Source organism: Passer domesticus, unplaced genomic scaffold (genome assembly GCF_036417665.1).
Source record: "Passer domesticus isolate bPasDom1 unplaced genomic scaffold, bPasDom1.hap1 HAP1_SCAFFOLD_37, whole genome shotgun sequence".
In the NCBI taxonomy this organism is placed as follows: domain Eukaryota; kingdom Metazoa; phylum Chordata; class Aves; order Passeriformes; family Passeridae; genus Passer; species Passer domesticus.
Window position 1 is genome coordinate 1,445,200 of NW_026990149.1, and position 25,340 is coordinate 1,470,539.

Here is a 25,340-nt window from a genome sequence, read left to right on the forward strand (position 1 = left end):
GGGACACCTACTCTAACAAGACCGTAATTGAACTGGTGGGTGAAGGCCACGAGGACAAATTCACCCTTGATGGATTAGAGGAAGGCACTGAGGAGAGGAATGCTGATGGCAGCCTGAAGGAAAACATCATTGATGGTAAGAGGAGAGACTGCCAAGGTGGAGCAAGGAAGAGGAAAATATCTGATCATATATGTCTCCCCTCTAGCCAGTCCTGGATGCCACCCACAGGACTTGGTGGCCTTTGGGGGTGGCAGCCATGCATGCAGAGCAGTGTGTGCTGTGCTGCACATCACTGGCTTAGGGATGTGTCAGGGTGTTTCCCTGGAAGTGGTGGAGCTGCCTGGGGAACTCCCTGGCAGAGGGGGAAAGGCTTGGAGCCAGGAAGCATTGAACATGCAGGTGTCTGTGCACGTGACGGGGGCAGGTGGAGCTCCCTGCATGCTGAGATCCCTTGCTCTCCTCCTTAACAGCTGTCAGAGTGAATCACATTCAGTTTGGGGACTGTCACGTTTGGGAGCCCTACTGCAGGACCTTCACCATCACCAGCCACGCCGAGATGGTCATGCGCTTTGAGTGGGAGGCAGAGGCCCCATTCCGGTTCTCCCCCAAGGTGAGCATGGACTGCCTCTGCCTTTCCCCATCACTCAAGCCCTGCCCTGGTGTGCCCAGGAGCTGGCACGGAGCCCTCACATGCCACTGATAGCCCATTCCAGTGCCACGTAGGAGATGCAGTCCCTGGCTTGGCTGGGCCAAGGCTGCTAGCCTTGCAGAAAAGGCTTCATGTCATGGGAGGTGGCACCTTCTGTTCATACTTTTGTCTATCCAACTTCATGTAAATCCACTCCGAGGTGCAGATTCCTGGCACAGGTGTTCACCCCATCGGTCCCTTTTGCTGTCAGTCCTGCCCTTGGCAGTGCTTCCAGTTTGGTCTTGACTCCCTGATTCTCCCTAGGTGGGACACCTCCATCATGGCTGTGCCAAGGACATCACAGTGACCTTGATGTCAGATGTCCCAGTCACCTTCAGGAGGCACCTTGTGAAATGTAAGGTGACCAAGATCGACTTTGAGCTGCCAAAAAAGAAGGTTCAGGACTGAGATGACCAAATGACCATTGTCATGTGGAAGAATACCACCAGGAAAGACCCAGCAGCCAGGTGGCCTAAAATAAAGAAGGTAAGAAGCAAAACAGCAAAAAAACCCCAACCCAGCTTTTACAAAAAGAACCACCGTAGCACCATCACTGCTGGCTGAGCAGCTCCTGCGTCCTCTGGACATTGGACAGCCGTGAGGTTCACCAGCTGTGCATTCCAGAAAAGAGGTGGAAGCACAGTGACCAGATACACTCACACAAGATGGGGAAGCCTTCTGACAAGAGACCTTTAGCCACACATAGCTATCAGTCTGCACCACAAGCACAAGTGTTGCAGCCCGTATTGAATGGAAGGCAATGCTTTATGATTTTATCCCATTTTATGCTGTTAGAAATCTCTTCATCTGATTTGGTACCCTTTCACCAACAAGGAATTAAGTCTGCTGCACTCTCTGTCTCTTCTTTTGAAGTGGAGAGAAATCCACTTCTCCTGCATATGCTGGTGAACTCCAAGTTTTGTCTGCATGAGAATTTGGTTGTGGTCTTTGTATTGTGTGGGATATCTCATCATGGAGTAACCCAGGCACTGTATGACTCTATGGAGGAGTGCAGAGAAGGATCATCTCCAGAGACTCTTGCTTTTATTGTCATTATTGCCAAACACACTCCTCTTGGTTGAAAGTTCTTTCCCAGTTTCTGGGCCATTTTTAGGCCTCTAAAGCATCCTCTTTTCTATCAGAACATCTGCAACTGGAGACTTTCCCAGTGAGATCTTTCACATTCCAAAATGCACATCCCCAGCTCCCAGCAGTGTGGCTGTTGCTCCAGACATGACATCTGGAGAGCACTTGCTCCTAAGACAAGAACAAAAAGATGCTTTCTAGAACTCTTCAGTCTTGGGGTCCTCCATCCACAGAGCTCTGGCAGGGGAGCCCTAATTTTGAGACCTGCTGGATTTATAGGGGACCAGAAGAAAAGCCAGTCACTCTGCAAGGTTGAAGTAAAGGGACTGGAATGCAGCTATAGTCTCCATGGGGATATTAACAGCTGTGGTAGTGACTGCTTGGATCAGTGGCTAGAAACAACTACTGCAGCAGAACAGTCCCAATTTGGTCATCTTTCCAGGGAAGTAAAAGTGGATGGTCCTTTCTAGTCTCTCTGTGAGGCTGATCTTGGAGGCCAGAAGACTGCCCTTCTCAGCCTGACTTTCTGGGCTCTGCTCAGTGATTCCTCCCTCCTGTGTTTGCAGGTGGTCAAGACAGCCCCAGAACCAGCTCACACTGTGGTGGAGAAGAGCAGGCAGGAGGTCGAGGTGTACCTCAGTGCCATTGTTGCCTACGCCCAGTTCCACCTGGACACGATCATGGTTCAGTTCAACAACACCTTGCCCTTTGAGACAAGGACAGCCACGTGAGTGCTGGAGGCCAGGCACAGCTCCTCCTGTGAGCAGGAGCTGCCTTTGCCCAGGGCTGGTGCAGTGCCTGCTTGCCAGAACTCCACCCCAGCCAAAACTATCAGCTGCCAGGGGCTATGTACAAATCAGGGAGGGACGGGACTGCTGGGGAATATGTCTTTAGCCGTTTTATTTTCCAGCATCAGCCTCATTACACGGTTATGACAAAGGGAAGATGCCAGCAACTCCCATCCCCAGCAGTAGATAAAGAACTTAATGTTACAACTTACTTTAAAAGTTTTTTGACCAATCACACAAAGCAAAAGCATATTGACAGTAGTTCCATCCAACTGCTATAAGCACATGTACCTTCAGTTAAAACAATGCTTGCTTATTTTGAATACAATACTGTCAATACAAAACATTGTGGTGAATGTTTTAAGTGTGGGGACAGGAGGCTTGACTCCATTTTTCTTAGAAGGTTGATTTATTATGTTATAGATTATATTAAAATACTACATTAAAACTATGCTAAAAGAATAGAGAGAAAAAATAATCAGAAGGCTACAAAGAGCAAGACTAGAATAGAATACATAACAAAAATCCTGTGACTGCTCACAGCCTTGACACAGACGGCTGTGATTGGTCATCAATTGAAAACAATCCACATAGACCAATAAAAGATGCACCTGTTGCATTCCACAGCAGCAGATAGTTATTGTTTACATTTCTTTCCTGAGGCTCTCAGCTCCTCAGGATGGGAAAAATCCTAGCAAAGGATTTTTCATAAAATATCATAACTACACAATACCTGCTTGTAAGCCTTAAAACACAATGCACAGAGCTCCATTATTAAGCTTAGAACTTCCAATAACTCGCTAGATATACTTTTCAGCAGCTCAAGGAATTATTCTAGAGAAGCATTAAGACACAGACGATTGTTCTATTTCTTTTTACTTACTTTCTACTTCTTATATCATTTTTCTGCTGACAAATCTTATGGCTACTGCTTAGCTCTAATCACATTTCTGCTGTCTCTGAGGCTTGCCTTTTGTAGCTTTCCCAAAACCCTCTGATTTTAAGGAGTCCCACAAAAACCAGCACCGGCCCCTTTACGTTTATGCGAAGCCAAGCAGGAGATGGTGGTCAGGAGAGGCTCAATGCTGCCATAGGTTTCTGCTGAGAACAGCCATGGCTTTGCTTTCCCTGCAGATCACCTGTCCTTCTCTGCTCAAGAATAAGTTTGCAGTCAAACCAAGACCTAAAGGCCAGAGTAAGCCCCTTAGCTTCAATGTGCTGAGCACCATGTTGGCCCTTTCCTCTAAACTTCCAGACTTTGAAATACTTTCTTGGGTCACCCAGGACAGCAGTCTGAGCATGGCAGGGTTGCCTGGAGAAGATGCTTCTCAGGAGAAAGTGGTACCAGGAGTCCATCAGACAATATTACTGTACTGTTTGCTTTATACTTAATGGACTTTCTGTTTTTTCTAATTCCTCCTACTTGCTTTTCAGTTTCACGATGCACAACACAGGGGAGGTAGTCCTGAAATACTCCTGGGAGAAAGCTGCAGAGACTGAACCAGTGAAGGAGCCATATTCAACCACTCTGATGCGTAAGGGCATTTCACTTGCTGAGGGCCTGGGGAGAAGACCCTGTACTTCACTCCAAAACATTAATTGCTTTTTCATCCTTGTCCATCCATCCACTTTCATCAGCATCTTCCCAGCTGCAGCTGGAGAGTTTTCTCCTTGTCCCCCTCTGCCTTTCAGCCCCTTCTGTTCTTCTCTGCCACTCCTGCTCTGCAAAGGAGCTGAGCCAGGCTCTGGGGACAGCCACGTGCTGGGTCAGGACTGGGAAGGGGGATGTCAGGTCATCTCTTTGAGGAGTCTGAGACTGGGAAAAACGGTGGTGTAACGAGTGAGCTGCCCTGCAGCCACTGTCTGTGTGCTGTTCCCCACTGCAGGGCAAATGCAAACTGTCTAAAGCCAGCTCTCCTGCTTGGCACAGGAGTGTGTGCTGCAGGCAGAGACCCTGCTCCCAGAGGCTCTGTTTTCTGCTAGAAGAAAGTACTTAGCCAGAGATGCTCCAAGTGCATCCCAGCTCTCTTCCACCCACCTGCAGCAGGAGGCAGTGCTGCTGGGAAGACAGGATTTTGTCTTGGAAAGGTGTCCTCTTCCTCCCTGCAGGTCGGTTCCTCTCCTACGATACCATGAAGCATCGCAGAAAGCTGCTGAGTCTTTTCTGGTGGGAGCAGGACCATCCTCCTGAGACGCCTCCTAAAGTGCGGCGGCTGCGGCGGCCTGCCAAGCAGCAGCAGCAGGATTCCAAGCAGGAGCAGGATCCCGAGCACCAGGAGGAGCAGCCAGAGCAGCAGCAGCAGGAGCAGCACGAGCAGCAGGAGCACTCCAAGAAGCTGTGCCACTCAAAAGAAAAGAACCTGTCTCCAAAGCGTGCCAGCTCCTCCCTGGATGTCTTCACCGATGCTAAGCATGACCTGTTCTCCATCAGCCCCTAAATGGCACCATCCCTCCTGGCCAGAAGCAGACCTTTCACCTGCAGTTCAAGCCAAAGTGCACTGGGAATTTTAAGACCACCCTGCTGTGCAGGGGGGAAACGTCTACACACTTGCCAACTCATGCTACTGCTGGGTGTCACTGAATCACAGGGTGGGACAGGGTGAAAGGGACCACAGTAGGTCATCTGGTCCCACTTCCCTGCTCAAGTGGGGTCATCCCAGAGCACATGGCACAGGGCTGTGTCTGGAGGGCTCTGGAATAATTCCAGTGAGGGACACTCCACACCATCTCTGGGCAACTCGCTACCTGCACAGGAAAAAAGTTCTTCCTCAGTTTCAGGTGCAATTTCCAGTTCAGGTTCTGCCCATTGCCTCTGCTCCTAGTGCTGGGCATCACCAAGCACAGCCTGGTTCATCCCCTAACACCCTCCCTTCAGTCCCTCTGACTGGGATGGGGAGGTGGGAGACAGGCAGCCCCAGAGAGGCGGCAGAAGCACCCACACGAGCACAGAAAGATCATCATCTGGCCTTGGTAGGGAGGCACTGGGAAAATAGACACTGTATGAAACAGTAAGCTCCTGGAGGCTTGCAAATCTGGAACAAGAGATCCAGGGACCAGACAGTCCCTAGCTCTGCTTCCTTTTGGGACAAGCAAGGCCTGCTTCTCTACATGGGACCCTGTGTGCTGTAGTTGGTGCCCAGGCATTTAACTGGTCATGTTCCTGCCCTTGCAGCTCTGCAGCCTCCATGCAGTGAGTGCAGTTGTTTCATTTGCTGCTCGCTGCTTGCACAGAGAGAAGATGCAGCACTGTGTGCTGTGCAAGGAGACGGAAAAGCGGCTGGCTGGGAATGTTCATCTGGCTAATACCAGTCCCTTTCTTCCTAGGATTCCTAGCCTGGAGCCGACTCAAAAGATGGGGCAGGTGATTGTGAAAGGCAGAGTCCAGGAATGGAAGAATCTCGAGGAACCGTTAGTGCAGATGGAGGAAGGCCAGGGACCCAAGGAGGAGGTGCTCTGGAGACCACCACCCGAGGGACAGCATTTGTGTGAGCTGGAGCATCCAGCAGGAGCCGGCAACATCGTGCCTTCTGAGGATGATGATGATCTCCCACTCTTCACCAGAGATGTCTGGAGCTGCCCTCCCAAGCTCCAAGAACATCTTTATCTTACCTTTTAGCTAGCTAAGTTACCTAACTAATTGTTTGTTAGATTGACAAGTAGTTGATAATTGTCAGTTCATTGTTAATAAACAATTGTTAATAAATTGTTAATTGTCATCTTGTCTTGGTTTTAAAGACAGGTGTCTGCGGGACCTCTCTGGAATGGAGAATGTGACCCCCTTCTCTCCATATTATTATAATTTTGAAATTAAGGGGCTTTCAGGAAGAGATATGGGAAAAGGAGTAACAGTTCTTTGCCAGTATGTACAACAAGGCAAACAAACAACAACACCAGCAGCAACAACAAACAGAACCAGGTGCCCAACCACAGCCTTCCCTTGGCTGTAGGCACTTTCCCTTTGGTGTAGTTCCTGTCACAGCCAGGCAGGGAAGGGAGGCAAATAATGAATAAAGCAATTGCTAGAGAAACTTTAATTATTATTGAGGGGCCCAGAAGGGGACCCAGCACCCGAGGTGTGGCCTCACCAGTGCCCAGCACAGCTGGACAATCACTGCCCTTGTTGGGAAGGGTGAAAGTTTGACAAGGATGTCTCACAGAAATGTATGCTTGGCAGAAAGATTTTTGAGTGTAGAATCTGAAGAAGGAATAGAAATGAAAGCAAGTTTTGATGTAGAAGAAAAGAATTGCTGAGCCAATCTTACTGGATAGCTAAGAAGGTAAAGGATATGTTAGTTTGTTGTAGTGTGTTTTTATACCTTGTAATGGTTTTGGTTTTGTATCCCCTTATTTTTCCCAAATGGTTTCCTCCTGATCGTACCCCTTCCCTTTACCTGTGGAATCCCTCTCCTTTGTTGAGATTATCCCCAAATCCCTGTCAATCTGTCAATCAGACTCTCTGTCAATCACTCTGTCAGCATCCCATCCTTTCTATCTAGAACTTTCAGTTCAGGTCATGGAGTGATTAGTCAGAGGCCAGGGGTCAGCCCCCCAAGTGCTACCCCCATACGCTATCCCAAATGTCCGTTCCCTAAGTTTTCACCCCTGAAAGTTCTTTATTGATCAGCAAACTTATCTATTTTTTGGTTCACACCTCCCTTTAAAATGTAATCTTGGCACCTCTCCCAGGTACTCTGGGCAGGGGCCCCCTGAGGTGGGGAGCTCCCAGGAGCTCCGAACAAAACCTTGGATTAACCCCTGCTAAGAGTCGGTCCTTTCATGCTCCACCCATGTCTCCAGCGTCTCTTCTGCTGCAAAGGTGACTAGCCTAGCTGCCCTCGGTACCCTCGGGGCACAGGAGAGTGTCCCCCTGCTCTCAGCCTTGTCGGGGCTGCCCGGCGCTGTCTGCCGACCCGGGGCTGGCCGGGGTTCCTGGGGGGCTCCCAGAGAGATGGAGACATTAGTTAGAGCGTGTTTTTATGGCTTAGAGCAAAGGATAAACCCACCTCAGACAAGAAGATGTTTTTACCAAGCAAAAAGATTCCACAGGCAAACACAACTGCTGATGTTGCAAGTAGAAAAAAGGTCTCAGAATTTTCTACTGCAAGGAAACTGAAAAACAATTTCGTGCTTCAATTGTAATGTACTAACTTTTAGTGATTGAAGTATTGTTACATGAATATGATAATTATAGTAGTTATGATAAGCTATAGGTAAAAATTAAGGTATAGATTGGTTCTTCTGTGTGAGGATACTCAGCAAAGAAAATTTTATTATGCATTGTAACCAAAATTCAAGGGACTCCAGGCTTGGAGCTGGAGCTGACAGCTGTAGGCGCAGGCTCTGTCACCCACAACCCTGGCCTGCTGAAACATCTTGGATACAATAAACTGCATTTTGAAGAGCCGCCTGGAGTCCCGCATCGCTCATTCAGGCTCTTGCTGCCCTGGTCCTCAGGGCTACACTATTGCTGATACAGGCCCAAAGCTATTGGCCTTCTTGCCCACCTGGGCACCCACCTGGGCACCCACCTGGGCTCAGGTTCTGTTGTCATTCAGCTTCCCAACCACTTTCCACAGCTGGGAGCTGCAGAGGGTTAGTGTGGCCAAAGTGTACGACCTGGCCCTTGGTCCTGTTTAACCTCATGCCAGTGGTCTCAGCCCATGGATCCAGCCTGTGCAGGACCCTCTGCAGCCTTCCTGTCCTCCAGCAGATCCGCTGAAAAATATTATTGTAAGCACTGATTGGCGAGGGGCAGCATGGCCATGGCCAGCAGTCCCAATGCCCAGGGGGTGGGGGGAGATGGGATCTTTGTTTTCCAGCCAGGCTCCCAGCCAAGAGCAGCCAAAGCCGAGGTAGAAGACAGATGTTGTGCGGCAGCCAGGAATTCAGGTCAAAGCTTCATTTTCTCCAGAAAACAAAACAAAACAAAACAAAACCAAACAAAACAAAAAAAAAAAAAAAAAAGCCTTTAAAGTGTAAGGGGAAATTCTTGTTCCAGCCCCATCCTTGGCCAGAGAATATATGTGCAATATTGTCCAGGAATTGAATGTATTGAATGTAAGGAATCCAGATATGACATGTTATCCAAGAATCGCATGTAGTGACTTGTTATCTAGGAATCACATGCTGGGAAGCCAGACACAGCCTGTTAGATAGTGATTGTATGCAAGGAACCCAGATGTGGCACATCAGATGGGGTTGGATGCAAGGAATCCAGATGTGCTGCGTTATCCCAGAGCAGCAGGGAGGGTGAGAAACAGACAAACACACAGAGGCTGCACCTTCTTGGGGAGTGCTTGACCTCTGACCCAGCTTGGCATCATCCAAAGAAGGACACTGAGGTGCTGGAGCAAGTCCAGAGAAGAGAAAGGAAGTTGATTAAAGGTCTAGAGAATAAGTCTGATGAGAAATGGCTGAGAGAAGCAGGGCAGCTGGGGAGGGCTCAGTCTTGAGCAAAGGAGGCCCAGGGGGAACGTTGTCACTCTCTGCACCACCCTGACAGGAGGCTGTAGTGAGATGGGGATTGGGCTCTCCGCACAGACAACCAGTGACAGGACAAGAGGACACAGGCTTAAGCTGCACCAGGGAGGTTAAGTTGGACATCAGGAGGAATTTCTTCACAGAAAGGATTCTTAAACATTGGAAGGCACTGCCCAGGGAGGTGGTGGAGCCGCCATCTGGGATGGTGTTCAAGGACCAGCTGGACATGACACTTGGTGCTCTGCTCTGGTTGACAAGGTGGTGTTTGGGCCAAAGCTTGATGGAATGATCTCAGAGATCTCTTACAACCCAGTTGGTTCTGTGATTCTCTGACATTAACACCTGATAAAGACAGGGAATCCTTTCAAATTAAGTATGATAAACGATAACATTTTGTAAAAGGGTTTCATAGGAGCTCACATATTGCCCTGACCAATCTACATGATAGACATAATTCCCTAGAATTGTTAACTGTTCTCTGGTCTTTTTATCCACAAAGCACACCGTATTCAAGAGTCTTAGAGCTCTAATGAATCTCTAAATCATATTGGGGGTGGAATCAAATAACAATTTAATTGCTAATAACAAGAATCCTGTTAAATTATTTGAGCAGGAAGAGCAACTCCACCTGCCTTTGAAAATTTGTAATAAAGTTAATGGTACAAATTCTTCAGCAGCAATTGTTTGGATCATCTCTGGATATAACATATAGGTGATTTCACCATGATTTTCTTGAATGTTTCCTAAATTGCACTGTGTTTTCTTAATCATCGTGCGTGTTTTCCTTCATTTTCTAGCCTGTGTAAGCAAGGACAAAATACATAAGATACAAATTCATGAAGAAGTCTGGAGTTTCTGGATTGTTCATGCATAATCTGAGACCAAAGCCTCATGTCAGTCATACAGTGCAGTGTCCAGCTCAGCAAAAAGATTTTCAGCTTAGAAAAGCACAGTTTTTTAAATCAAATATGTTACCCTTATGTATTTAGTGTCTATTTCTATGATGCCTGCCTTTGACTTGCTCTTGCATGGCTTACATGCAAGACACTCAAAAGACACTCCAGAAGAACTCGGTCAGCTGACTCCAGCCTGAAGCAGGTTCAAACCAGTGCTCCGGCCAGAATCTGCCTTTTGGTTTGGTTTGCATGGTGACATTCTGACATGTTAAAGTTGAAAGTGAAGTCTTGACTTGAATTAGTCTAATAAAACATTGTCTATCTGGAATAGAAAAGACCATAATGCCAATCTTTATCAAAGCCTTAGAAATTGACTTGGGAAGAAGAAATTAAAAATCCTTTTATGTATGTAATTGGAAGAGAATTTTGTGTTCTAGCAGCTTCTCATGATTGATCCTAATGGTGACAAATTTATTGAGATGAGAAGAGAGGAGCAAGGAATGTGCCTGCCTGTATGTTTCCTCTTGCTGTCTAACAGAAGCTGCATCACTGGAAAATGTGATCTAATGAGAATGTTCATTTTTTCAAGAGGAGACTAAACTGCTTTATAGAGTTCTGGATTGAGACAAATGACTTTTAAAGCCCAGAAATTAAATTTTGAAATGTGTCAACTTAGATCCTAGCTTTGTTTTCAGCTGCTGCTGAAGCAGATTTTCTCTTTTGGTGTCTAACTGACATACTGTATGAACACTTAATAAATAAGTTTTACATAAGATGGTGGAAAAAGATGATCTATTGCCACACTTTCTTTGCCTGCATCACAGCCTGTGTATTATTACCTCTAAGGATCTGTGGGGAATCAAGTTATCCTGATAGGTGTATTTTTAATAAGCTTTTACTCTAGAGAGTTGCCAGAATGTGGTTTGTATCTGTTATTGATTAACAGCTGAATTAGGAAGATGGAACTAAGCTGTTCTTGAGAATCAGCTCCTGGGATTCTATCAAGCTGCTATGGAAGAATAGCATGTGAAGTAATATATTAGCAGCTTAGTATTTATAGAAAAATAAGAAGTGGTGAAAAAGAAAGCCAGTATCTGGCAATTGAAAGAATTCTTGAAGTGGCAGAATTGCTGCAGAAGATCTTTACTATTAGGATACACAAGACAGATGATGGACTTTGGCCCATTTTTAGCATAAGAGATTTGATAACAGGACACCTTGGCAAGAACAAACAGCTTTGAAGATTGCAAGAAGATTAAAACAGATGGGTGTCACAGACATATGTTCTGGAAAAATCCCTTTGCCCGGGATTCTTCTCCTGGGAAGCTGAGAAGCCTCAGAGGAAAACAGTATTATCTCATTTGCTTCTCCTCCGTTTTGCTGCTTTGGAATGTGGTTGGAGATTGTTTATCCAACAGGTGATTGTTTCATTGGTTTCATGTGAATTGTTTTGACTCAATAGCCAGTCAGGGTCAAGCTGTGTCCAGGCTCTGGAGAGAGTAATGACTTTTCATTATTCTCTTTTAGCCTTCTGTCTGCATCCTTTCTGTATTCTTTGGTATAATTTAGTATAGCATTCTTTAACATAATGTAGTATCATAAAATAATAAATTAGCCTTCTGAGTACATGGAGTCAGAATCATCAGTCCTTTCTTTGTCTGAGAACCCTGCAAATACAACAGATGGGTTTACCAGAAAAGAGAAAATTGCATCAGACTCCTGCAAGCAAGAGATATTTAAAATATATAAATTTGTTTATGTGATGATTAGCCAAATCATTGCAGTAAAACATTACTAGTCTTCCTAGAATAAGCATATAAGTGTCCTAGGGTGATGTTATGATGCTTTTATCCCCAGTTGTGTGTTCTGTTGATGCTGGATATTATATTCTGTGCCTGCAAGCCTGACTCTGAGAGCAAAGGCAGGGAGAAGAAGCAGCATGGAGTTTGTTATCAGCCTGCTCTCACTCCTGCACTGTGGTGTCTGGGCACGGACGGGACAGAACACGGTGCTCTGTTGTTTTTTAGTTAGTTTTGCTAGCTGAGGCAGAGAAGTTTTCCCTGCACTGGTTTTCGTTCCCTTTTTTTGGAACTGTTCAAACCTGCTCCAGACTGGGACCCGGGGGAACAGCGAGAGCTCGCACTTTGTAGCCTGCCAGGGCCTACTCTGGGCAGCAGCCTTTCCCAGTGCCAGAGGGACTGATAACAGAGCGACCAGCCACCTGAGAGACTTTCTGAATTTGTCATCTCTTCAGAGCGACAAATGAGTTTTGTCCTGTGGTATTGTTTGTTTTTTGTGCTGGGGAGCCCTTTGCCTGTTAAATAAACAGGTTTTTCCACTTCTCTCCGAGGAAATTCTTCCCAAAAGAGTTGGGGAGAGGGGCCATGTGAGTTTTCTTTCTGGGGGGGCCCTTTTGGAGGATTTCTTCCAAATTTGCCCTAAACCAGGACAGAGTCTTACCAGTTCCTCATCCTTCAAAGGACACAAACCTGATGAGTTGTGGTTCCCACTCCAGTGGCTGCTCTTGGACCTCCCTCCATAGCCAGAGCACAGCTTCCTTTTCCCAGAAAGTCCCTGGCACTGGAGGGATGAAAGAAACAGGACAGGCTGCGGGGATCAGGGGCAGGGCAGAGCCAGGGAGAAGAATGACTTTTGCATTGGATGGAGCTGTGATTTCCCTTGGCTTTGTTGGCTGACAAGAAATGAACATCCTTCTGTGTCTCGGGCAGCTCCTTCTCCAAGGAAAGCAGGTGGGAGTTGGAGCCAAGGAGCTGAAAGCTGCAGGTGCAGCCTGGGCTGGAGGGAGCTCAGATTTGCACGAGGCTGCTCTGAGTGCCAGGGCTTGGATGGTGGAAATGGTGGGGTGGGGGCAGGGACAGAGTCTGATTGATTGTCAGCCATGAAGGGTCTTGATTTTCAAATCTATTCAAACTGCATGAGGAGGTACTTGGATTCAGTGTCAATTGGAAATTGCACATATCCATGTGTTAACAGGAAGAAAAACCAAAACAGGACCTAAAAATCTTTTCTCATGGTATTTTTAAATATGATACCTTCAGTTTGAATACCCTTCCAGCCTCTGGAGCAGTAAAATTCAGCAGGAGCCTCTGCAAGTTTCTGAGGATGTCAGAAGCCCCCACTGAGGCCATCCCTGCCTATGGACCATGGGGGAATGGGCAGACAAGGAGAGCGTCCCTGGGGCTGGGCCAGCAGAACTCAGAGGCACCAGTGGCTCCAGCTGGGAAATGGAGTGTGGAATGTGGCTGGGAAAGCCCTGCCTGGGCTATGCCAAGCAGGACAGACAAGCCCAGACACTCATCCCTCCAAAAATTAATTAAATGTCTCAATAAGACATTAAAAAGTAATTAGAATTGTTTCTGTACTTTGAGTTGGATGCACTGGAGAAATACCAACAAGAGATATTCAATTCACAAAAAACACTTCTCAGTGCATTAACTTGGCCCATTGATTCCATGAGGCCCTACAGTGTCAGAATGGCCCCTTGGTCTCACAGGGCCCCACAGTGTCACCATGGTCCCTTGGTCTCACAGGGCCCCACAGTGTCACCATGGTCCCTTGCTTCCATGGGCCCTGTGCTGCTGCATTCCCCCCTCCCCTTCTCAGGCCGCCCTGCCAGCTCAGAAATGCTCCTTGGGCCTCGGCCTTGGCCAACAGCCCCTGGGCTCAGCTCCTCTGCAGCTCAGCACAAACACTGTCTGCTCCAGGCACTGCTGTGCCCAACCAGCTCCTGGTTTCTGTAGGAGCAGCCCTGGGAACTGGTTTTGTTCCCTCAGTGGCACAACATCCCTGTTCTCACAGTGCCAAAGAAAGCTGTTGATGCCAAGTGCGGCCAGGATGAACCATTGCTGTGACTGCAGCCCCTCTCTTGGGCCCTACAAACAGCGCTGCAAAAGGAGCCCCTTGGAGCTCTCCTGGGCCAGCGACTCCCTCTGAGTGGGGCCTCTCCCAGCCGGGAACTCTCCCGTTTGCTGCACTCGGGGATCCTGAAAAACGAGGGAGCCTGGGCCGATCCCCCCACTCCTCCAGGCTCAACCCTTCACCCGCTGGGGAGATGCCAAAGCATCCACAGGGAGCATTTCCTGCCCTCAGGGGAATTTCTCAGAGGTGCCTTGCACTGCCTCTTTGTGTCTGTGTGCACACAGGAGTGCCTGTGCTGGGGAGATGTGGCAGAAATGCTGCTCTCTGAGGGGTTGGAGTGCCATGGATAGCTGAGTCAGTCAGGTCTGTAAGTGAGGTTAAGTCATGAGGAATAACCCAAGTTAAATGCTGCTAGGAGTTGTTCTTATGCTAAGTTCTTATGCTTAATATAAGTAATAAGCTGAGTTAAATACTGTTGAGTGTTATTCTTCTGTTAAATTGCTAAGTCAAGGGTTACAAGTTAGGTTAAATACTATTAAGCTCTGTTCTTTTCCTATATTGTAAAGTTGAAGGGATCAGTAGGTTAAGATATAAGTTAAGTCTTTTTAAGTTTGAGCTCTGTAAGCTTTTGGGTCGTATTCCTTTTATCCTTGCCCTCACAAGGCAAGGATATCCTTGTCCTTGTATCACATACAGGAACAGTTCTCAGTTCACTTCTGGTTTGATTGCCTGGATTTTGTTTGGTTTTTTAGTTGCTTTGTTTCCTTGTTGTGCCTGAAGTGTCCAGTCAGGAGCAGAGTGACTCTTGCCAAGGAACTTTGTGGTGATGTTGCTTAATATTAAATCTGGCTTTTGCTGATCCCTTGCTGGGGATTTTCTCAGCACTCTCAAGCCCTCATTCGTAACAGGGTGAAGGAGCCCTGGCCCAGGCTCTGGCCCTGGGGGACACAGGGATACTGTTGGGGGTCCCTGTCCCCCTGTCCTACCCCCCACAGCCCCAGCCCCCCGTCCCTGTGTCAGGCTCTGGGGTCGATCTCGTGGAACATCCTCTGGGGGAGGCTGCGGCGCCGGGGGCGGGGGAACCCGGGGGGACAGGGGACCCCACTGTGCACGAGCAGTGTTGGACTGCTCTGGGGGAACTGTGAGGGGGGGCTGGGGCAGAGTGACCTCCCCAGTGACCTCACACAGCCCCTGTGATGTCACACAGCCCATTTGTGATGTCCCAGCCCACATTATGATGTCATGTTTAATGTTATGATATTACACAACCTACCCTGGCATGTCACACAGCCATTCTGTGATGTCACATCCCGTCTGTGATGTCACACAGTCACCCTGTGATGGCCGATTCCATTTTATGATGTTCAGTCTATGATGTCACAGAGCCTAATCTATGATGTCACAGGCAACTCAGTGATGACACACACAACTGCTCTGTGATGTCACAAAGCCCTTTCACGATATCACAGGGCCAGTGCTGGGATATAAGTTTCTGATATCATAAAGCTGCTCTGTGATGTCACAGAAGATTTGGTGATGTCACAAAGTTACCATGTGATGTCACAGTCTGTTCTGTGATGTCACACCTGGCTCTATGATGTTGCGCCATCACCCGGTGCTGTCACAACCCACTCTCTGATGTCAGAGGGCCACCCTCCATGATGGCCGACTCTGCTCCATGGCCTCACATCCCACTCTGTGACATAACAGACAGTTCTGTGATGTCACAACACCCTCAGTGATGTCACAAAACCCTCTCTGTGATGTCATGCTGCCACTCTGTAATGTCACAGCACACACTTTGACCTCACAATCTTCTCTATGATGTCATACTGCCATGCCATGATGTCACAGCCTGCTCTGTGATGTCACACAATCCCCTCTATGATGCTGGAGCTGCCCAGTGACCTCACACAACAAACTGTGATGTCATAGCCCAACCTGTGACCTCACACAGCCCACTCTGTGCTGTCACACAGCCCCTTGCTGACATCACAGCTGCTCTGTGCCTCTAGGACACAGCCACAGAGGTGCCGCTGTGACACAGCCCCCTCTGGGACATCCCCCAGCCCCTGCCAGTGCTGAGCCCTGTCAGCTCTGGCTGTGCCCTGCTGGTGTCCCTGAGCTGCCCTGGCAGTGCCCCAGCCCTGCTGGGCTGTGCCCAGGAGCTGCTCCTGGCCAGAGCTGTCTCTCTGCAGCGCTGCCCTTGCCAGGAGCTGCCTCTGGGCCAGGAGCCCGGCACAGCTCAGCAGCACAGACACAGCACCAGGACTTTAATCACCCTCTGGGGCTTTGGTACTCTTTGCATCAGACTCAGTGCCTCAGAATGTGCTCAAAAAACTTCTCAGAGACTCAAAAGGGAGTGAAACACTGAAGTTTCTCATACTTAAAATAAATCCTTTTGAGGAGCAGGACCAAAAAAGTATCCCCATGTTCCAGGTACAGCAGAACACTGGAGGCAGTGATGACAGCTGGGGACAAGCAAGGAAAAGGTGTTTCTGATGCTGATAAAACCTGTGCCTCTGTCCCTGCAGGCTGTTGTCATCCCCTGGCTGCCCCACCTGGCTGGCCCCTTCCTTTGCTGACAGCTCTGCCTCCTGCCTGCCTCTGCCGGCAACACAAAGCCTTGGGCTGCTCCAGGCTTCTTCTGGGGGATGTGTTGCATCACAGCCCTGCCCTGGCAGGGAAATTCCTTTCTCCTCATGTCCAGTCTGGGCCTCCCCAGCTGCCCCTGTGTTGTGTTCCACCACAGTGAGGGGCGCAACAATTCCCTCAGGGCCCAGAGTCTCAGACCTCAGGCAGGCACCGATGACCAACAGGGAAAGGAAGGCAACAGGATGGATCTTGTTTAGCAAAACCCAGGATCCTTTATTGTGCCAGGGAACCAAGAGAAGAAATTAAGGGGGTGGGGTCATGGGTTTAGAGGTGAAGTTTAGGGCCAGGGTCTAATAGCAGAAGGAGCAGGGGACTGGAAATGGGTGAATCAAGGAGGACAACCAAAAAAAAATCTAAGCTGGAGACATTGCAGTAGAATTTAAACCAATGAGGGTACAGAAAAGGAAGAACATTCTGGGGCCATTCCTTATCTGACCAGATGGGGTGGAGTGTCTTTTCCCGGGATTGCAGAGGCACACCCCACAGGGTGGAGGGGTGGAATCTGCTTTCAATTACACCCCTCGTCCAATGGTGTCTGTCTGGGTAGAATCCCTACCTCATGGGGCAGGGGCACTCCACACCCTTGGTGCCATTATTTCTTTCTCTAGCTGCTTTTTACAAGAAAAACTCCTCTCTGATACCATCCTTCACTCCCTCCCGGACTACTCCTGTTCTGTCCTCAGTCTCAACACCACTGAGCCCAGAGCCATCAGCCTCTCCCTGCTGGTTATGTGATGAGGCCTCCAAACCCCATCTTGGGAGATTTTTCAGTCTTCTCCAAGGTCTGTGAAAATGGAAAAATAGTGGTCAAAGTTATTTTCTCCCAAATCTTGCAGTGACAGGATGAGGGCCAACATCTTTCAACTGAATGAGGGTGGATTTACATTTGTTAAAAGGAGGAAATATTTTACAATGATGAGAGTGGCCCAAAACTGCAACTGTTTTTCCAGAGAATTGTCCAAGAGCAGGAGTTTTGTGCAGCCTGACATAGCGAAACCCTTTCCCCTCCCCAAGAACAGAATTCCTGTTGTGTGGGTTCTCTGATGTGCTGGGTGCCCTCACTACGCTTCTGGCCAGAATGTCTGCTGAGGGCAGCCAGGCTGCTGCAGGGCAGTGACCTCACAGCCATCACCATGGCAGCCCTGTCCCCTGGGCCTGGCTCTGCCCTTTCCTCTGCCCCTGCCTTGTCTCTGCTGGCATGAAGAGTTTTGTCATAAATATCTTGTCCCCAAGGTGCTGGGGCCAATGGCTTCCCAGGCAGGCTCCTGGAGCAGAAGTGGCTTTTCAGAGCCCAGGCAGAAATGAGCCCTGAGGCAGCAGCTCTGCAGTGCTGGCCACCAGGCCGGGCTGCCAAGGGAGGCTTCTGGCCATGCCCTGCAAGCAGCTGCTGCTGCCAAGGTGCCTTTGGTGCCTCAGGCTCTGCCTGGCACAGCTGCCAGCATGGCACTCTGCCCTTGTGCCCGAGCCCTTCCCTGTGCTGGGGCTGGCCTGGGGCTTTTCCTGCAGCGGGACCTGCCCTGCTCCTGGCACAGGAAAGGCAGTTCCTGATGGAGCAGGAGGAACTGCCATGGGCTCCAACAACTCCAGCAAGACTCTGTTGACATCAAAATTGCTTCCTAGATCACTATATTCTAATAATTGTTATATCTCCTGTACTGTGGAGTAAATAACTATCTTTTAAAAAATTTAATCTGTGGTGTAAACAAACCATTCTGTCAAATCATGATCAGAATCAATCAGAGCTGTATTTATATAAATTTATCTAGAATTCCATCGATAATCCTGTGGGACAAATTGCATTAAGGTTCAATTCTACCTGTCCAATCTTTTACACCTTTGACAAAGTCTGGGGCTGGGATTGGATCCAGCCACTCCCACTCTCCTGTACTAAAATAAATTTTGGAAGTCGAGGGGCCCTGCAGGGGTTTGAGGATCCATGGTGGCTGTTGGGTGTCATTTCTCCATCTCATGAATCTGCAGGAGTTTCTCCAATAAAGAAATAAAGCTTTTGCCTGAAGCTGCCACTGTGCCCATGACAGGAACCCCTGGGAGTGTCTGGGACATCCCGGCTCTTTGGCAGCCTGGGGACTGCTGGGATGTCACCGTGGAGCCCCCGTCAGTGCCTGTGACAGATCGGTGCCTTTGCAGCCCCAGGTGCCATGGGATGTCACCATGGAATGGCTGTGACTGGCTCTGATCACACGGCCCTTTACCATCCCCAGAAACCCCTGGGAGGTGTCCATGGAGCCCCTGTCTCTGCCTGTGACATTCCAGCTCTTGAACAGCCTGGAGACTCTTGGAAAGTCCCCATGGAATCCTTCTGAGTGCCTGTGACAAATGTGATCCTTAGTGAGCAACCATCCTCAGCCCCCTGTTGCTGTGCTCAGTTTCCATAGCAACCATCCCCAGCCCCCTGCTGCTATGGTCAGTTTCCATGGCAACCATCCCCAGCCCCCTGTTGCTGTGCTCAGTTTCCATGGCAACCATCCCCAGCCCCTGTTGCCATGCTCAGTCCCTCGACAGCTCCATGCAGACCCCATGCCAGGGGTGGGTGCCATGGACACCAGCTCAGGCCTGCAGCCAGAGCCCGTTGCCATGGCAACCATTGGCAGTCCCATCCCCAGGGTCATGGGATCCCAGATCCACAGAATTGGCTGAGCTGGGAGGGACCCATCAGGATCCTGGAGTCCAACTGCTGGCCCTGCACGGGACACCCCAACAATGCCAGCCTGGGCCTGGCAGCGCTGTCCAAACGCTGCTGGAGCTCAGAGAGCCCTGGAGCTGGGAGCCTTCCCTGGGGAGCCTGGGCAGTGCCCCAGCAGCCTCTGGGGAAAAACCTTTTCCTGAGATCCAGCCTGAGCCTGCCCCGACTCAGCTGCAGCCGTTCCCTCCAGTCCTGTCCCTGGGCACCAGAGGGAAGAGGTTCCCACAGCCCCAGCCAGGGACCCGCTCCCAAGGCTGTTGCCATGGCCACCAGGGCTGGGACCATCTGGGATGCTCGGTTTCCACGGGCCGGGGTTCAGGAATGGGATTCCCCAATTTCCTGCTCCCGCTAAAACCGTGCTGCTGCTCGCTGCCCTCCCGCCTCCCATGGAAAGAAAAAAAGGCAAAGATCCCAGGCTGGGATAAGAACAATTTACTGGGAACAGCAATGAGATATGGAACAAAAAGGAAAAAAAGCAATATTGATAACAGAAGGGATAAGAAAAACTATTTACAGGGAAAACTACAACATCACCACTGAGTGGCTCTTCCTGGCCACGTATTTCCTCCTGCCTGGAAAAAGGACACCTTTCTCCTCAGGGAGAGAGAGAGAGTCCCTTTCCTGCCCCTGGCAATGACCTGAGGTGGGAGTGAGTGTAATGACACGGCTCTGGCCAGACCCTCTTGTTCTTCAATCCCACATCAGGTCATTAGCAGGGGCAGGAAAAGTGACAAGTGTCTTCCCACCATGGATCACAGGGAACATGGATCAGCAAGTCTCTTCCCAATGCGGGTTCTCCAATGGGGGATGAAGCTGGAGCAGCACACGAGGCTCTTCCCACACTCAGGGCACTTGCAGGACTTCCCTTACTGGTGACTCTGTTGGTGTTTGGTCAAGTTAGAGCTGTGGGTAAAGCTCTTCCCACACTGGGGACACTCGTAGGGCCTCTCCCCACTGTGGATGCACCGGTGCCTGGCGAAGTTTGAGTTGCAGTTGAAGTCCTTCCTGCAGTCCGGGCAGCGGAAGGGCCTCTCCTCTGTGTGAATCCATCGATGCTGGAGGAGACTGGAGCTGGTCTGAAACCTCTTCTGACACTCGGGACAGTCATAGGGCCTCTCCCCGGTATGGATGTGTTAGTGAGTGATGAGCTCAGAGCTGCACCTGAAGCCTTTCCCACACTCCCCACACTCGTAGGGCCGTTCCCCAGTGTGGCTCCTCTGGTGCACGATCAGGCTGGTGATCCACCAGAAGCTCTTCCCACACTCCAAGCACCTGTGAGGCTTCTCCCCATCAGGAACCTCCTCATGGACCACCAGCTCCAAGCTCTGGCTGAAGCTCTGTCCACCTTCCTAGCACAGGGTGGATCTTTACTCCTCAGAGCAACCTGGGCTGCGTTTGCAGCCCCTCCTCGTGCGGCATCTCCAGGGCTTTTCCTCCCCGTTGGGTTCCTGCGCCGTGGAGCCGCTCAAAACGGCCTCTGCCACGAGGTTCTGCCGCGGGGATTTGTCCTCCCTGCTCTCCATCCTCAGCTCCTGCTCTGGGGGAGGAAGGACAAGGAGAGGATGGCATTTGCCTCCGGGCCACAGGCAAGGGCAAGGAGATGCCCCCAGGCTGTCCTGCAGCCGGGGCTGTGCTGGGCTGGGAGATGGAGCAGGAGAGAGGGGAAAGGGGCACTGACTTCCTCCTCACCTGCTTGCATGTTCTGGGGCATTTTCCTCACAGCCTCAATGGGGGTTGGCAATGGAAATCCTGGTTTGAGGAAAACAAAGGATGAGCACATTGAGTTTGAAGGTCCCTCTGCCCAAGTCACTCTCAACAAGTCACCAGCGACCTAGGCTCCAGAAAAACCTCCCAAACACCACGAGTCAGCCCGGAAAAACCCTCCCCAGGAGTTCCCCACCCCTGCTCCCTCCCCTCTGGTGTTCCGGGACTCCCCTGTCCCAGGTGCTGGGGTCACGCTTGCATTGGGGGTCCCCCTTCTCCTCAGTGCCCGCCCTCCCCAGCCTGCTGGCAGTCCCAGCAATCCCAAAAGCTGCCCCCTCTTCGCTCCCCATTCAGGGCTGCCGGGGCTTTTTGGGCTCCCTTCTCCCCTCATTCTCTGCTCTGGGCTGCAGGGGCTCCAAGGAGTCCCCCCTGCCCCTCTCCAGCCTCTGCAGGCTCCCGCCAATGGCGGCGCTCCCCCCTCTCTGGGCTCCCCACTTTGGGCTCCTGGGGGACACAGGGCTCTGCTCCTCCAGGCTGCCTCTGCCGCCAGCCGCCACCACCACCCCCCGATGTCCCCCCAAGGGGCCTTTTCCGCTCAGCCTTGCACTTCTTCATTCTCCAAACATCCCCCCAAAAAACCCAACTGGGAGGAACTGGGAGTGACTGGGAACATGCTGGTGGTCACTGGAACAAACTGGGCTTATACTGGGATCAACTGGGATCACGCTGGAGGTGACTGGGATCATCCTGGCAGTGAGTGCCACTGCACTCAGGCTGACTGGGAGTGCTTGGCAGCAAATGGGATCATACTGGAAGGAACTGGGAGTGACTGGAACAAAAGGGAGGATGAAAGAGAGCAACTGGAACCATGTGGAGCACATCTGGTTCATACTGGCAGGGACTGGGAGCACACTGGGCTCATCTCTGGATCATACTGGGAGGGACTGGACTAATACTGGGAGAATCTGAGAGCGACTGGGAACACACCCTGCACATCATCCCCCATACTGGGCCTGACTGGGAGCAACTGGGATTATACTGGGACCACACTGGGAGGGCTGGCATGTGACTGGGATCCAACTGGAGCTTACTGGGATCATATTGGGGTTGAAAGGGAGTGACTGGGATCACACTTTGGGCTACTGGGAGCACCTGAGAGAAACTGGGATCATGCTGCAAGCAAACTGGAGGAACTGGGCAGGACTGGATGCATGCTGGAGGCAGCTGGGATATTCTGGGCATGACTGGGGGATCACACTGGGAGAACTGACACCTTCCTGGGGCCACTGGCGGCGCATGGAAATGACTGCAGACATGCTGGAACAAGTTTGGAAACCTTGGGGTGTTTTGTGGATTTTGGGGGTGTTTGGATTTTGGGGGTTTTATTGGCGCTTTTGGAGAGGTGTTTTTTTGAGGGGATTGGGGTTTTATTGAAAATTTTGGGTTTTTTTTTGTATTTTGGAAGGTTTTACTGGTATTTTGTTGGCAGTTTTTGCGATTTTCATAAATTCTGGGGGTTTTATTTTGATGCCTCTCAGCCCTTCCGCAAACCCTGGGACAACCCCAAAGACCCCAGACGCCCAAATCCCCCACAAATTCCACTAAAAATCCCAAAATTTCCAAGAAATTACAACAGGATCCTCCAAAACCCCAGAGAATCCCACAAAATCCCAGTGAAACCCACCAAAACTCAAAAACCTCCCCAAAATTTCACTAAACCCCCTCAAAAATCAACCCCCCCAACCCCAATAAAATCCCCCAAAATCCAAAACTCCCCAAATCTACAAAACCCCCAAAATCCCATGACCCCCCCTGAAACACAATAATTCTCTCCAAAACCTCTATAATTCCCCCTGAACTTCCATCAAATACCCAATAAAGCCCTAAAAAGCCCCAAGATAATCCCCAAAACACTCCCAAAATTGCATTAAAATTGCCCCAAAATGCCCCAAATCCCAAAATTCCCCCCAAAATCCCCCCAGATCCCCCCAGACTCTCTAGGGCCGTCCTGCATCAGGGGCACCGGCCGGTGGAACAGGAGCCACCTCAGGGGCCCTCGGAGCTCTGTGGGGAGGGGGCACCATGGGAGATCCCCAAAAACGGGAGGGGGGGGCCAGGGAACCCCCAGGATTCCCAAATCTCCTCTGGGAACCCCAAATCCCCCTGAAAAGCCCCCAAGGTTGGCCCAGGACCACCCTGGAACCCCAAAGTCCCCCCAGCACCCCCAGGACCCCCCTCGAGACCCCTCTCAGAACCCCTCCCCACCCCCAGATCCCCCCACAGTGCCCCAGGACCCCTCCCCAGACCCTCCCTGACCCCTCACGATCCCCCAGCCAAGACCCCTCCCCAGACCCCGCCCCACCCCCGGAACCCTCCCCAAAGCCCCCCCGGAACCCTCCCCAGACCCCCCCGATCCCCTCTCAGCCGCTCCCGGCCCTGTCCCGGCCGCCTCAGCAGCTCCCGGAGCGCTCCGGCCGCTCCCAGCGCCGCCCCCGCTCTCTGCAGCGCCTGGCACCGCCACCGCCGCTGCGGCTCGCCTCTGATTGGCTGCAGCGGCGCGGGGAGGCGGGCGCTGCTGAGGGGAGCCGCGCCCTCATTGGTTGGTTCGGGGCGGGGCGCGCCGCTATTGGCTGGGGAGCCCGTGCACGCGGCGGAGGCGGGAGATTCAGAGGCGCGCGCGGCTGAGGAGGGCGCTGAGGGGAAACTGGGGGGGTTTGGGGCGGTCTGAGGAGAAATTGGGGATTTTGGGGAGATTGACGGGAAATAGGGGGTGTGCGGTGGGTTTGGGGATAATGAGGGGGTCTGAGGGGGCTTTGGTGGGTCTGAGGGGGCTTTAGGGATCTTTGGGGGCAGCTTGAGAGGGTCTGGAGCGTTCTCAGGTGGGTTTAGGGGGATCTGAGGGGAATTGGGAGGGTCTGAGGGTGTTTTGGGGGATTGTGAGAGGAGCTGTGGAGCTCTGGGGGCTTCTGAGGTGCATCTGGGGGGCTTTAGCGGAGTGTGAGGGGATTTCCCAGGGTTTGGGGGGGATTGAGGGGGATTTGGGGCAGTCTGATGGATTTGAGGGGGTCTCAGGTGGATCTGGGATCAGTTTTGTGGGGAACTGGGGAGTCTGAGGGTCCCGTGAAGGTTTTGGGGGTCCAGGGTGATCCTGGGCCAACCTTGGGGGGGTTTGGGGCTCCCAGAGGGGTCCCGGAGGAGATTTGGGGGTCCTGGGGGGTCCCAGGCCCCCCCTGAACCGGGGTCTGGGGGTTTCGGGGCGAGGGGGCACAACAGGGGTTCCACCCCCCCCTCCTGTTTCTGGGGGTCTCCCATGGTGCCCCCTCCCCACAGAGCTCCGAGGGCCCCTGAGGTGGCTCCTGTTCCACCGGCCGGTGCCCCTGATCCAGGACGGCCCCAGAGAGTCTGGGGGGTTCTGGGGGGCATTTTTGGGGGGAATTTTGGGATTTGGGGCATTTTAATGCAATTTTGGGAGGGTTTTGGGGATTATCTTGGGGCTTTTTTAGGGCTTTATTGGGTATTTGATGGAAGTTCAGGGGGAATTATAGAGGTCTTGGAGAGAAACCAAACCAAAGCCAAAACCTTGTATTTCAGGGGGGGTTATGGGATTTTGGGGGTTTTGTGGATTTGGGGAGTTTTGGATTTTGGGGGATTTTATTGGGCTTGAGGGGGTTGGTTTTTCAGGGGGTTTAGTGAAATTTTGGGGAGTGTTTTTTTTAGTTTTGGTGAGTTTCACTGGGATTTTGTGGGATTCTCTGGGGTTTTGGAGGATCCTATTGTAATTTCTTGAGGAATTTAGGATTTTTAGTGGAATTTGTGGGGGATTTGGGGGTCTGGGGCCTTTGGGGTTGTCCAAGGGTTTGCAGAAGGGCTGAGAGGCATCAAAATCTCCTTAAAAGCCCCAAAAGTCCCAATAAAACTCATGAAATCTGAAATAAATCTCACAAAATCCCATTAGAACACCCTAGAATCAGAATAAAAGCCCACAAAGTCTTTTGAAATCCTAATAACGCTCAAAATCCCGATGAAACCCTGCTAACCTCCCCAAAAATGTCCCAAAACCATAAAAATCCCACAGAACCTCACCCGAAGACCCAAAGAAATCATGACAACAACCAAAAAAACCCACAAAACCCCAAAAAGCCTACCAAAACTCTCAAAAAAACCTCAAATCCCCAATGAATCCCACTAAAATCCCCACAATTCCAGTGAAATGCCGCAAAATCTCCTAGAAATCCCAATGAAACTCCCAGAATTTCTGAGAATCCCCAAAAAACCCAGGAAAATCCTAGCAAAACCTCCCAAAATACCAAAAAAAAAAAAAATCAATAAATCCCCAAACATCCCCAGAAGAAGAACCCCCCCCCCAAAGTGCCAATAAAACCCCCAAAATACAAACCCCCAAAATCCACAAAACCCCCCAACATTTCCCAGCATGTCTGCAGTCATTTCCATGCGCCGCC

General features: G+C 50.6%; 1 pseudogene; it reads left to right on the forward strand.

Moving 5' to 3' along the window:
• LOC135292520 (zinc finger protein 420-like) overlaps positions 1–25,340 on the forward strand; it is a 228,633-nt pseudogene that overhangs the window by 140,313 nt on the left and 62,980 nt on the right.